Source organism: Camarhynchus parvulus, chromosome 17 (genome assembly GCF_901933205.1).
Source record: "Camarhynchus parvulus chromosome 17, STF_HiC, whole genome shotgun sequence".
Classification (NCBI taxonomy): domain Eukaryota; kingdom Metazoa; phylum Chordata; class Aves; order Passeriformes; family Thraupidae; genus Camarhynchus; species Camarhynchus parvulus.
Window position 1 is genome coordinate 7,276,804 of NC_044587.1, and position 15,460 is coordinate 7,292,263.

Consider the following 15,460-nt stretch of genomic DNA (forward strand, 5'->3'; position numbering starts at 1 on the left):
AGAGAGAAAGGAGCTGGAGGAATGAGAACAAGGGATAGAGACAGAAATGGAGGGAGAAAGAGAGAAATGGGATTAGATAGTGAGATGTAAAGAGAGGAAAGGAAAGGCAGGAAAAGAGAAGGAAAGAGGAGGTTGGCTCTCTCTGCCTGCAGCATTAAAAGTACAAGAGCTAAACCAATTAAACAATGAAAGGAAAGCAAAGGATTAAATGAAGGGCTATGTAAAACAGCTCCTCTAATCCAGCTCATTGACTGCTCTTTATTCTCCATTTCCTTCTCATGTTGATCCCCGGATTCAACAGCACCAGGCTTGCTGTGCCTCGCCCACGCAGGTCCTGCTGGCACCGTGGTGTGCCCGGCCTGCTCCTCCTCCTCCTCCTCCTCCTCCCCTGCCCTCCCAGGCCACCCAGGCTGGGCACAGCAGAGCTCGCAGCCCTGGCCTGGGGATGCTCCGTGGCAGAAGGAGCCTGTCCTGAGCTGTGGCCTCACCCAAGGCTGGGCTTTACTCCCTGGCCAGCGTTTCTGTGCCCTCCAGCATCCCTGCCAGCAGCTCAGGGATGCACTGCTCCACTCCAGCTGCTGCTGGAGAGCCCCACGGTGGGCCAAGACCCTGAGATGCTGTGGTGATCCAGAGGACAAGGAGGATTCTTCAGGGCAGTTTCTGCTCGTGCCTCCTCTGTGTCTGCTCATTTCCTTTCCTTTTCACAGCTGCACAGACACAGGAGCAGTGGGATGGGAGCAGCAGAGCCCCAGTCATGCAGGATTTCTTCACCCCTGCCCAAAGCACAGCCTTGCACAGGTCCCAGCATGGCAAAGAGCATTTCCATTGCCTGTGCCAGGCTCCTCCATGCCCTGCTGGTGCTGGGGTCCACCACAGCTCCCCTCTGTGCTCTGTGTCCTGCAGAAACCTCAGCACTCATGGGGAAGGTGACTGGCGGCTAAAATGCAGCAAACAGGACATGGATGGGGACAAACAGCACTCACCCACCTTCTCCTTTCCCCTCTCTCTTTCTCCACTTGTCTCATGGCCAAGAATTGTTGTTTCTTTTCTGGTCAGTTCCTACAGTTCTGATCCCAGCCTCAGGGAGAGCAAAGGGAGCACAGAGGGAATCATTTGGGGAGGGACTCTGGGGGAAGTGTGGCTCCCTGGAGGAGGTTATCTGTGCCTGGGCACTGTCTGCAGGGATGCACTTCTATTTGGAAATTACTTTTTTTCCCCTTCAGCACTCCAGAGCTACAGATCATTTGAATTCACCCTCTCCTTTCCTTTCAGGAGACAGAAAGGCCCCAGCCGTACTTGAAATGAGACAGATGCTTATGGAATTGTGGTTTTAAAAGCATTTTTCAGTCCAGTTCTCTCCTTTTCTACACACAGCAGTCCAATGTGAGCTGACTAATAAATGCATTATCTTTTTTTTTTTTTTTCCCTTTCCTAGGAGGGTTTGATATGGCAGCTCCATAGATCAGCTTGGTCTCTGGGGATATTTCTGCCCTAAACAAAATGGAAATTGTCTGGCCCCTCACAAGCCCTCAGTGACTCATACAATAAAGAGAACCCATAAATATTTGGGTAATTACAGTCCATTCACCTAAAGTCCATAAGAGGCAGAGCACTTTCTTACTGGGCCCTTGGCTGGCTGCTGTGGGCTGCTGTTCCCAGCCCTGGCTGCCAGGAGCACCCAAATGCTCTAGCTCCTCTCAAAGGCCTCTTCCCAAGCAGCCAGCAACAGTTGGGAATGTTGACAGCAAAAGGGTGATGATAAATAAGTTAGATCACGGAATCACAGTTTGGGTTGGAAGGGACCTCAAAGCCCATCTTATTATTTTATCAATAATAATTGGGTATTGAATAATAAGTTAGATCACGGAATCGTTTGGGTTGGAAGGGACCTCAAAGCTCATCCATCCCACCCCCTGCCATAGCAAGACACTTTCCACTGTGCCAGGGTGCTCCAAATCCCATCCAGCCTGGCCTTGGGCACTGCCAGGGATCCAGGGGCAGCCACACCTGCTCTGGGCACCCTGTGCCAGGGAAGGATTTCTTCCCAATATCCAATCCAAACCCACTCTCTGTCAGTTTGAAGCCATTCCCCCCTGTCCTGTCACTGCATCCCTTGTAAATAATCCCTCTCCTTGTCTCTTTAGGGCTCCCTTAGGTCCTGGAAGATGTAATATTGCTTCATTTATTTTACATACAGTTCACACAGAGCAGGTGCCTTTTGTCTGGTGGCCCATCCTGAGTCACCCCTGTGCAGGCAGCTCCTGGGGCTGGGGATCAGAGGATCCCTGTCCCTGGAGCCAGGCTGGGCTGGAATGTGCTGGAGCCAGGCCCTCCAGTGCAGTGACAGCCCTGGAGATTAATGCATTTTATAATGATATTATTACTGCCACGGTGTTCATATTTTACTGCTTGTTGTCACCACTCTAGGAGGCTGATCCAGCTGCACATATATCTGATCTGGATGCTCTGCAGCCTCTTCTGCCTTCCCTAGGATGGTCACACCAGGCTCACACTACAGCTGTTTGCTAAAAACCACCAGAGAGACCAAAATGGGGAAGACCTATTTCAAAAAGAATGGTTCAGTGAAGGTCTGGGCTGTTTTATTTCCTCCTCTCCCTCTCAGGGAGGATTGCAGGATGTGCAAGAACCCTTTTAAAAGTCCCTCCTTGAAATCAGGATGTCTGGAGCCACCCTGGCTGCACTCCCCAGCTCTCTGCCCCTTCCCAGAACTCATCTCTTTTCTTTGGTGACCTCTTGCAGCACAACCACGGTGACAGTGTCGGGATCTCTAGCTGGTCAGAGTGACCCCAAGAAGAGTTGGGAAGTCTCTTTTCCCAGCCCGGCACTTGAAGAAGGAGTCAGAGCTCTTCATTTCTCAGTCTCAAGGTTGTTTATTGTTTCTTATCTATAAAATTCTTTCTCTGTCCAGCCAAGGTCCACTCAGGAAGACAGACAGAGGCACTCTGCCTGCCCCCAGGGCAGTGTTATGTCTTTATACTAAAAACTATGTGTACAATGTTTACAATTACTTCCCAATACCTATCACCTATGTTAGACAGTGAGCTTCTACTCTAAACCAATCCAAAAGTGCCAACATCACAGCAGAAGATGGAGGCCAAGAAGAAGAAGGAGAAAGGCTGGACACACCCAAATCCCTCAATCTTGCCCCCTGAATCCCCATTCTAAAAACCCCAAAATCTACTTTTCCACCCCGTGATAACTTCACTAATATTCTGCCTAAACTGTTGTGGCTTGCTGATCTTCATCTAAGGTTGGTAATTTGCTCCATGGGTCACAATCAAACCCACAGGTGTTCTGGGCTCTGTGCCAGGGTCTCTGAGCCCCCTGGCAGGGGTCCTGGTGTCCTGGACAGCCAGAGGGATGTTCTGGGTCCTGACATGACAGGACAGTCACAGTTCCCTTTGCCCAACCCATGGCAGTCAGAGAGACACTGAGTGGGTTTGCATGAAGAGTTTCACCTCCTTGACTTTCCATGATCCTCCAAAGAACAGCTCCTGTGTGACTCCAGCAGGACCCTGGGCTGGCATCTGGGACCATCTGGAGTGCAGCAGAGTCCCTGCAGCTGCCAGGGAGGGATGGGAGGGCTGCAGGATCAGCTCTGGGCTGGGCTAGAGGGGAGCTCTCACAGGAGCTGAGACTGGCAAGCCCAGCCTGGCAATGAAAAGCTGTTAAACCTTTTTCCCCTCAAGGGCAGCCTCCTGTCTCCAGGGGTAACCAAGCCCAGCTCCCTCCAGAGAGGTTTGAGCAATCCTAGACCTCATCACTCACAAACTTTTTATACCAACCTGTTTTATCAAATGCTTCGTTTTCTCTTTTTTTTTTTTTTTCCCTTCCCCTCTTCCCTTTTCCTCCTGCTACTTCTTGGGATTTTTTTCTCTCCTTGCTATGGGTGATGGTGCTTCTAATCAGCACTTTCCATGTCTAATTGCCTCATTGTGAGCTTCTCCCTGAACCTGTCAGACACCAGCTCACACTTCTTGCTTTACTTGTCACAAGAAAAATTGTTCTTTTAAATGTGTCTGGGAGAGACACAAGGACATGGAATGCTCCAGGGAGAGAGGAGGATGGAGGAGTGACTAACTGCACTTACTCAGTGCATGGGATTTCTAAAAGCTGCCCCTCCCCAGCTTACCTGGAGCTACACAAACACAGCAAAAAGACAATTCTCTGTCTCAAAGACATCACAGTCCAAAGTGTTGACACTGAAAAGTCCCAGTGGAAGCCGTGCCTGTTGTGATTATAGCACAGGATGAGTGGATTACTCAGTGAAACAAACCATCCATGGCAGCAGGGATTATTTTGCATGTTAGAGGGAGATCTGGGGACTTTAAATACTAATACCCCATTAATGATTAATGTATCTCTTGCATATGAACCAGCTTGATGACCTATTCCCTCCATGCCTCAATCACAAGCAGAGAGAAGAGTTTGTGTGTTTTCCCTGCAGCAGGTTTGCATTCATGTGAGAAATTCCTGTCCTGCTCACAGGGCTCTGAATTCCACCTCCCACATCCAAGTCCTCTGTTATCCACCTAAATTAGATTATTTGTGAAGCAGGTTGATGCTCACCCCTGGTGATAGCAGAGCAGTCTTTCAGGCCGAGGTATTTGTGGTTGTCATCCCCTGATAAGAAGATAACAGTGTTCCTCCACTGACATGAGCTTCAGTGCTGGCAGAGCTGCCTCTCAAGGGCTGCCAGAGACACAGAGAGGGGGCTCTGTGCTTGTGCAGCTCAGCTCAGAGCTCCCTTGTTAAGATAAATGATGACCTTGGTCCCCCCTCCACCTGCTCTGCCTCAGATTAGGCAGGTGACAAAGCTCATGTCACATCTCCAGGTTGTGCCTGGAGTAATTTGGATGGTTCCACTTCATGGCAGTTATATGATAATGGTGACACATTGGTCTTGTCCTTGACATTCACTCCCACGAGATTTTCCCTGTGAGCCCCTTCTGCCCACGGTCCCTCTCACCTCCTCAAGAAGGAGGTGAGGTTTTATTCCCAGTAAACAACATCTTTATGCATCTGTGCCTTGCTTACAGGTGAAGAAATGACAGCAGTTTCCTTTTCCAGCTTTCTCTTTGTGCTGGGGAGGATATTTTGGGGTGAGGCTCAGAGAGACCCCCATGGCAGTGGCATTTTCAGAGCCTGCAACATTGGCAGGAGAAGATGTCCAGGAGCTCTCAGTGACCACTGCTCTGTTCTCGCTGTCTCTCTCTTGGGACAGAATTTAAGAAATTTCCCCAAGTTCTCCTCTACCTGCTCAGGATTTTTGTGACTTTCTGGCGCACTGCAGAGCTGGGAGAGCTGGCTGCTGACAGGTGAGGTGGTTACAGAGCAGCCCTGACATCCTGGGGAGGCACAAGCACAGAGATATTTAGCAGGGCACAATCAGAGGGCAAAGCAGAGAGGGGGGGAGATTGACTGGGGGCCATGGGAAGCGACACACACCTGTCAAAAACTGGCCAGAACTTGCACATTTAGGTGTAAAATTATTCCTTCAATCAAGACCTGTGACTCCCAAGGACAGAGCTAAGGCAGCATCTTCTCCTTGTCTCAGAAAATTAATTTAGAATAAAAAAGTGTGGAGAAGTCCAGAGAAGGGAAGGGAAGGGAAGGGAAGGGAAGGGAAGGGAAGGGAAGGGAAGGGAAGGGAAGGGAAGGGAAGGGAAGGGAAGGGAAGGGAAGGGAAGGGAAGGGAAGGGAAGGGAAGGGAAGGGAAGGGAAGGGAAGGGAAGGGAAGGGAAGGGAAGGGAAGGGAAGGGAAGGGAAGGGATCAAGCAGTGCCTGTGTATTGTCCCAGGTCCTGCCCCTCTTGTCTCTGCATCCCAGTGGGATCATGGTACAGAAGTTTTTCCCAGGAACAAAACTTCTCCTTCATGCCCTAACCCAAAGTTAAACCCTAAAGCTGATGGCAGCCTCAAAAGTGATTTTACCTTTAAATCCCCTCCTGCCCAGGAGGACACCCAGCAGCCTCCAGCACCACCCTCATCCTCTGCGAGCAGTCAGGGTCACCCCAGGGTGACGCCCAGCTCCTGCCATGTTCCACCAGAGTCATGAGAAATAAAACAGAGCTGAGTTTGGCTTTTTTTTTTTTCTGATTAGGCCAATAATTCTTTTGCTGCACTTTTCAAACCCATCGCTGCCTGCACGTGGGATACAAATGACTCCACCTCTGCATTTCATGGCATTTGTGAATCATTAGGCCTCACTTAAGGGGGTTTACATCACTCCACGCTCATCTTTCTCCTCCTAGCCTAATTCTGGGCTTTGGCCAAATAGCATTCAGCCTTCACTTCCATCTCTTTACCTTCTTTATGTATTATTGAATTATTCAGGAACTTTCCATTGGGATGAATTGGAAATACACAGCGGAAAATGCCGTTCCTCAAAGGAAAAATTTACATTTGCCGGAGTTGGTTTGTTTATTTGGAAAAATCAACATGCAGAATAAACTTTCAGCCAGCAAAAAAAAGACTGATTAAAAATAGAACCATGGCTTGAATGTTTCAGTTTTCTAAATGCTTTGCTTGAAAGCAGTCAAACAAAATAATGAATGTATTTTAGTTACGACACACTAAACACTGCCTCATAAAAAATTGGGAGCTGGACACTTCTTCTCCAGCCAAGATCTCTGGAGAGGAATTCCTCTTGCATTGTGATTCACAGTGTATCAGGCTCATTGCAGCACTCCAGGATATTTTTTTGGATATTCTTTGGAATTCTGTTTTTGCAGCAAGCTCGGATTCTACAGCTCCAGCAAGGAATCATCACTAAAGACAAAGAGATGATTAATACTGAACTGTACTGAAACATTTCAGAGACATTCAGGCAATCAAACCAAAATATTTCATTTCTTTTGGTGCTGGTTTGTTGGTTTTTGGTTTTATTTCCCCTTTAATTTTTCAAAAGTGGAAATAGTTGCAATGGAAATATTAACATTTCAGTGTTTTTTCACTTTGCAGCTTTTTTTTTTAAGATTTCCTCATCTATAATAAATGTCTAATTAAAATTGTTATTGCGAGCTAGGAAAAAAAACCTAGGCTGGAAATTCCAAATGGAGCTCTGTGCTGCTTTTTGGGATGGCAGAAAATGAAGACCCAGCAGAAAGAAGAACTGCAGTCTTTTCCCACGTGTTGATCACGGTGGGCACCCAATAATGAATTTAGGAGGAATTTTGGGCAGGTACAAAGCAGGGATCATCACTGTTTAGTCTGAGAACAGAAGCATCACAAGGACAGTCCTGCCTAGAGGAGAACAGCATGAAACTTCAGCCGTGCCCAGGTTCCAGCTCCATCTTCACTGAGGTTTTGGCATTTCCATCACAAGTGTGGGGTGTTGGGATGAAAGCCTGGCCCACTCCAGGGACTCCTGGGGACAGCAGCATTTTTAAGATGTGCCTGGCAAAATGCACCTGATGACCCCAGGGAAACCCTGAATCATCCTCACCTGGTCCCTTCTGTATCCCACACATCCCTCTTCCCACCCTGGAAACTGAGAAATGCAGAAGGATTCTGTGCCCTCGGTGCTTCTGGGGGATTTTTATCACCAGTAGGATTCATATTGATTTTGAACCAGTTTTGTTTGCCTGAACTCTGGAGCTGGCAGGCTCTGGACATCATTTCAATCTGTTCAGCACTCCCGGGGGTAGGGTGCCCTCTTTTTATTTTTAAGGCATGTAATAAAGAAGAAAATTAATTCCACGTCTGATTTATGCCCAAAGCCACCATTCTTTGTTCTTCCAGCTGAGATTTGATTGGATTTCATTAGTTTCTTTCCCATAGAGGCAGATAATTTTCTTCAGGTTTAAGTTGGAGTGTTTCTGGGTTTGTCTGGGTTTGGGGTTGTTTTGTTATTATTGTTAAATAGCTGAGAAACAAATTGTATTCTAATATTTATCTGTATGAAGCCATTCAAACAGAAATAAAGAACATACCTTTTTAAAGTCAAAAGCACAAAAGTTTTGCATAGATAAATCTGTCCCATAAGTCTTTTCTTTTGTTATTTATTGACTCTCCTGTGCCATTAAAAAGTATTGTCATGAGATGCTTTTGGCACATTTATAACAGACCCAGCAAATGATTTACTCACCCACTGTCTTGCAGACCTGCATTTTCTAACAATTCCAGCTTAGCAGCTTTCATCTAAAAATAAATAAATAAATAAAAACAGAGTAGACATGCCTAGATGAGCTGGCAAATGCCTTTCCTACCTGATGCTTCCAGAAGGAAATAAAATATTCCTCCCTGATCTGTTCATCCCACCTTTGAGAACAGACTGGCTTAGGGATATGGGCTGGGGTTGGCAAGGCCAGGCTCTGGGAGGAGAGATAAGAGGGACTGTAAAAACACACACCAGGTTATCAGAGCTGAGCCTGAGCACAGCCTGCACCCAAATCTGACTCCAGAGGCAGTCCTCACTGCTCCTGACTGCTTAAAAGGGATCTGAGTGTCACCCTGGGGAGAGGGGAGGGAAGGGGAAGGAGAAGAGGAAAGAAGGGAAGGGAAGGAGAAGGAGGAAGGAGAAGGAGAAGGAGAAGGAGAAGGAGAAGGAGAAGGAGAAGGAGAAGGAGAAGGAGAAGGAGAAGGAGAAGGAGAAGGAGAAGGAGAAGGAGAAGGAGAAGGAGAAGGAGAAGGAGAAGGAGAAGGAGAAGGAGAAGGAGAAGGAGAAGAGAAGGAGAGGAGAGGAGAGGAGAGGAGAGGAGAGGAGAGAAGAGAAGAGAGAAGAGAAGAGAAGAGAAGAGAAGAGAAGAGAAGGAGAAGAGAAAAAAGAGAGAAGAGAAGAGAAGAGAAGAGAAGAGAAGAGAAGAGAAGAGAAGAGAAGAGAAGAGAAGAGAAGAGAAGAGAAGAGAAGAGAAGAGAAGAGAAGAGAAGAGAAGAGAAGAGAAGAGAAGAGAAGAGAAGACTGGAGTGTCACCCTGATTTTTTAAGTTCTTCTAAGCCTTCTGATGTTTACATTCTTCTAATGAACTTTCTCACACACTTTCTGTAAATCACTTATTGTTTCACATTCTTCTGTGGAGGAGGAGAAATTTGATGGGCTGTTGGCTTGTCCAGTGTCACTGGGGAGGTGGCACTGTCACCCTCCAATCCACTGTCACTTTTGGAAATCCATAAATGCTGGAGTCAGAAAATAAAAAGCTTTTTTTACCTTAGAAAGAGCAGCAAGTCCATGTTGTGTTGTTTTGTGTCCTAGATGACACTGGGGCAATAACTGAGGACAATTAAGTTGATGAGGGAAAAGAATCATGAGGTGAAAGCAGAACTGAGTTTAACTCAGACTTAAATGCTCCTCTACATTACAAGACCAACCTGTCCTTGATGTTCTTATGGGTTCCACCAGCCAAAGATTTTGGTCATGTTTTAAGGAGCCCAAGACAGTGTGTGTCCAGCTGGTACACCCTGCAAACTGCCATTGCCAGCCCAGCTTCTACCCTACCATGCAGGAAGGAATATCATAGAAATCCACAGTTTCTTGAAGTTCTGAGACCACAGCTTGCAACTAATTATAGAAATAAATAACTAGTGACTGGATCCATCTGTTTTTATTTGGCAGTGCCTCTCTTCTTCAGGAAATTAGCACACCTGCAACCTCTGTGTCTTCCTGAGGATGGGTCACTCTGCCCTCCAAGCCACAGATGAATTGCTGGAGCACAGGAAACCCTCTGGAGATGGTGCTGCTCATCCTTCCTTCTCCTCACCCCCAGGGGAAAATAATTAATAAGCTCAGTTGAGTTTCATTAGTTACTCGGGTTGAGGGAAGCAGGGATGAGGAGGTACAGTAAATATCTACTTACTATATTTACTAAAGAGATATTTATCACCACAGTTTGAACCTCATTAGCAGAGCAGAGCTAGGAGGGTTTGGCTCCCCAGCCAGGTACAAACTCCCTGGCAGAGCAGGAGTCAGAAGGTGTGGGACAGACATCACCCAAAAACATCACCCAAAACCAGACAATTTAACACAAGTCTCCAGAGGAGGTTAAATCAGGGCATAATGTGGGAAATTCTATTTTCTCTCTCTTTTTTCTCCCTGCTCTCATATTTCCCTTGGTTTAATCTTTGGCATTGAGGTGTTCTGTACAACTACGATCATGGGAATGAATTTTAAAAGGATTTTTAATTTTACTCTTTTTTTTTTTTTGGTTTGACTTTTAGCTTAAGTTAAAAATATTTCAGGTCTTTAGAGACATAATTAGACATATTGTCCTTAACCAAATGCCAGATAATTTGTACGCACTTGAGGTAAATCTTTTGCTGGAAAAGTAGGCAAATATTGAAGTATGTAATGAAAATGAAGGGAAGCATGAATAAAAAAAAAACAACACAAAAACTATTTTAAATCTTTTAAATTACTTTCTCTTCTCCCGCTCATTAGTAAATATTTTAGTTATTCTTACCCTGAACAAATCCTCCTCTCAGGGTTTCTGTGTGCCTTTCTCCCTCATTAGCATTCTTCTTCTTTTTTTTTTTTTTTTATTTTTAAATAAGTCATAAAGACCTGGTTATTTTTAAAGTTCACGTCTTACACACGATGCAGATGCGGGGACCAGAGAGAGAGGCAGCAGCGTTGTTAATTCATTTCAGGAAGGGATTTTTATTCTTCCTACCTTTAGTTGAGAAGGGGTTTGCTTTTGGCTGAAAACATTCAAAGTGCAGCGCTTTGGGAAATAGCACATAAAGGGACTTTGGAGGGAGGGAGAAATGAAAAGCGTGGAAAAGTCGAACAGTGACAGAGGTAGTCAGAGAATTTACAAATTATTTTCTCTGACAGTGTAGACAGCTCCAGGAGGCTGCCTTCTCTTTCAGGATAAAGTCACTTGTCATTCCGTTAGGGAAAGACAAGGGATGTGTCAGGAGTTATTTGAAATGTAAAGTATTGTTTTTAGCTTCTTTCTTGCTCATTATTGTAGTAGCAAAGTGCTCTCTCTGTGCTGATGGAGAGGCTGAGATTGCAGCAGGGACCGAGGGCTGCAGGACCAAGGGGGCTCAGAAATTCCCAGGGCTGGGATAGACCATGGAGAAAAAAGGATTTGGGGAGCCACAGGATTGACGATATGGGGCAAAGGAGTAGGTTTGTGGCAGGAATGAGGGAAATGGGGATTATGGATAGCTCTGTAATGCTGATCAGCTCAGGAAGGACTGTGGGGAACGGGGAGAGCCCAGCATCAGGGACCCCCTGAGGGATGGGGCTGCACAGATGAGGACACCAGGAGATGCTCAAATGAAGGGGAGCACTGACTATTTGTATGTTTGTCTATCACAGGGCCCCCTTCTGTCCAAGTCCTCTCTGCCTCTTCCCCCAGACTGGGTTCCTTTAGTGCTCTGCCTGTGCTATATTCTTCCAGGAATATTCTTCCCAGAAAAAACCCTGGGTGAACTTTCTTCTCTCTGCACCAGTCCTGCTTGGGAGCATCACATGAATGCAAAGCACAGCACAGACACAGAGCAGCATTGCTCTGTACAGCAGGATCTTTCTTCCCACATTCCCTAACCCTTTCAGACTAATCCAACTATTCAAATGAAAAATCCCCCCATTATTTCTCAGGGCTCTTCACATATTCCACCTTCTCCTCTCCAACCTACCCTCCCCTGCTCCCACTGCAAAGGAAATTCCAAACCAACTTTCTATTCACTGCTGCAAACCCTGGCTGCTCAGGGACCCAGGAGCCAATGGCAAAAGAAACTCCAGGCCCTGGAAAAGCTGGTTTGTGGAGAACACACTCCCTGCAAGTCCCTGGAGTGCTCTGATGTTCCCAGCTATCCCTGCTTTCCCTCTTTAGCCTCTCCCTGCAAGGGCTGCAGTTAGCAAGAGCACACCGGTGGCAGATAAGCATCTGGTAACCCGTGGCAACCAAGTTCCTTTAGAAAATGGTCTTCCATAATTCCCTAGATGAACAGGCCTTTTTTGTCTTGTTGGAAATGGGGGAGAAAAGAGGGTAAGAGGATGGAGAAAAGCACCAGGTGTGTTTGTGTGGACAGGTGCTACAGGCATCCCTGGATGCTGCGGGATCTATTTGCTCACCCGCGGGCACCTTTCTCTTTCCAGCCCTCACAGGACCTGGGGGTTTGGATATCCCACCAGCAATTTCTTCCAGATCTCTCCAGAAGAGGCCAAAGCTGCAGTGAAAGGCTGAGAGGGACAGATGAGCTCAGGCAGTGGCACAGCCAGGGCAGCAGACGGAGCTGGGCGTTTGTGCAAGTGGCTGTTACAGGATAAGGCTGATTATATTCCATTCTGGATTTGATTAGATTGCATAAGTAGACAGACCAGCAGAAATGAGCTGCCTGGGAGAGCAGGACATTTAACTAAAGGTCAGACAAAATTGCCCTGGAAACTGGTAGGTAGAGAGAAGTGTGGAGATGGAGGTGGAGCTGTGAGGGCTGGCTCCCGGCAGAGCTTAATTGCTGGAATTTCTGAGAGCTTTGTACAAGCCTCAGCCCAGAGGTGCCCTACATTAACTCATCTGCACTGCAGCCCTCATCTGCACTGCTCCCTTCCCCATGGGAGCACCCCAAAGCCCCAGGGCACAGCCCCAACACTGCCCGCTGTCCTTGCATGGCCACGAGCAGCCCCTGATGACCATCCCTTCTTATATCCAGCTTACCTGACCCCAGAAGAAGGAAAACACAATATTCCACTCCTGCCTTCCACTGCTGGGATGGCAAAACCAGTTAACAGCCTCACCAAAGGGAAATATTTTTCCTGTTAACAAGACAAAAACTGCAGGGAAGTGACACTTACAGACTGTGTTGACAGCACCTGTATTATTTTTAATATATATTTTCCCCATTCTAAATTAACTTTTCCTTTAAATATATTTTTCCAGCAGGCCAAATAATTGGATTTTTCTTTGCTAAAAGAAGAGAACATAAATTACTCCTGTTGGGTGCAGATTAGGTTATGGGATTTCTTTTCTTCTGTCACCATCAATGCCCCAATGTCAGAGAGCTTTAATATTTAATGCATTCCTAATTAGTCTCCATTGGCCCAGGGCACTTAACAAAACCTGACACCAACCATCGAGTCAAGTTCATTTAGAGAGCACAATTACCCAACCATCATTTCCATAGTGCAGCTGGATTAGCCATGAAATTCCCTTCCCCACCCCCAGCCTCACCCCCACCTTCCCACAGTTGCAAGTTAATTATGGGGAAAAAAAAAAAAAAAAAAAAAAAAAAAAAAAAAAAAAAGAGGATTTGATTCCAGTGACAGAAGATACAAATTATCTCATTTGGTCAGGGCAATGACATTTCCAAGATTCCTTTAATCTCCAGGGAGCTCTGCTGTGTGGAGCGGCATTTACCGACGAGTGTTGCTGCTTGTGGCGCTCCTGTTGCTTTGCATGCTCCAAAGATCTGGATTTCATATTTTCCCAACACCCAGGCTGATCACCTGGGAAAGGAGGGGGGAAAAAAAAATCTGGAAGTCTCTATAACTTTAAATAATTCTTATTTGCCCAAAGCGACTTGGCTTGTCTTGAGAGACTCAACGGACAGGAAGGGGAGCAGGCTGGGAGAGATGGTGATGGCAGGGGCAGCAAAAATGAACTGGGGATGAAGGGAGAGCCCAGTTTCACTGCACTCACCAAAATATCCAGGCTCTCCAGCTTTTTGGACCTACCCCTGGTGTCACCCAGGGGCAGCTCCTGATAAATCAGAGTGGAACAAGCTCTGAGGCGCTGTCTGGAATCTCCAACCTTTCGCTGCCGGCTCAGGGGACACAGCAATGCAAAGTTCAGCTGCATGAGTTCCCATCTCCAGAAAGACCTTGGTACAAAATTCCCTGGGTATAACTGAGCTGGGTGAAAGAAAAAAAAAAAAGAAAAAAAAGCAAAGAAATGTTGCAGGATTTCACCACTCTGGAGAACAATAATAACCCAAACTCCTCCAGTGCCAGACTTGGGCTAATAATTATCATTTAAGTGGCAAAATATTATGAACTGATCCTTTTAGGATGCCAGTAACACTGAAACCAAACTGCTTTGTGGCGATGTTTTTGGCTTGACCTTCATTTTCAAAGGATAACCACAGGAGCTTCTCATGGACAATAGCAACAATTACAGAAAAATACAATATCTGTAAAATCTGTCACCCCCATGACTAATTTCAATTACAATGACAAATGAAAAATTTACAATGATTTGTTGCATGCTGGAGAATAATTAAATTTGACACCTTAAAAATGGTCATTTAAAAATATATATGCTATAGAAATTAATTAATACTCAAAACCAGTTTTCTCCTCATACTTTCCACGCTGGTCATTGACAATAAAATTCACCAAAAATACTTTCCTAAATAAACAGGCACAGGTTTCATGCTGCCAAACTTTTAATTTCTCAGTCAATCGCAACATTTGCAACTAAGCCTAAATTCACAAATCTCACAGTGCTGCTGCTCTTGGTATGCTGGGGGCCCAAAATTGCAATTGAGGCAATTGGAAATGTTTGATCCAGATTCATTGATTTCAATGGAAATTTCTTCTCACTTGTACCATGTAAATACTTTATTTTTATTTTTTTTTCCCAAGAAGAATCACCTAGCTCTGCTGTCTGTATCTGTTTAATATTCAGGAAATAAATCCCTCCACAGCTTCTAAAACTTAAACTGAGCACCAAGGAAGCCTGTTCCAGGAAATGATGATATTTCTCTTCAGTGAGTGAGAAATAACCACTTGTTGTTGATGCTGTGAACTCATCTTCATCCTCCTCACACAAAGAGGCAGCAACTGCAGGGTTAATCTGGAATATTAACTTGTTAGATTGTTGATCTGCCCTGGGGCCATCAGGAGCTTAAATAGCCAACAGTTAATTAAAAATAAACTGACACTTTACTTTAAGGATAGTTTTAATAACCATTTATAAATGTTACATTAAAAATTCATGCACTGTTATCAACTCCTGCTAAGGATTTACAGCACAATGGAGGTGTCATGAATGTTTTATAGCTTCTGTGGAAAACCTCTTTCTCAACAGACATTTTCAGAGGTCTGTGTGTCTTTCCAGGGCTGCAGCACACACCCAACACAACAGCAGCATGGAAAATATGAGAAGATTCCCAAGATTCCAGAGCTTGAGCTTAGACTTTGCTCTGCAGCCCACATGGCCAACACATCAGAGGCATCAAACACCTCAAGGAAGTGTTCAAAGCTCCTGATTTCTGCTCTGAAGCAGCCCATCCATCCAGGAACAGGCACACAGAGCTTCCCAGCACAGCCCACCTTGGTTTGCCCAGTCAGAACCCCCAGGAGGGTCACCATAAACAGTCAGGAACCTCCAAAAGTGTGGAAAATCTGATGACAACCTAGAGCAGGGAAAATAACCTAATACTGCACAGTACTCTCCTTCACCAGCCTCTCCAAACACACACACACACACACAGTCAAACACCCTCCCAAAACAAACACCTCCTCCCTGTGCATGGGTACAAGTTGATCTCAG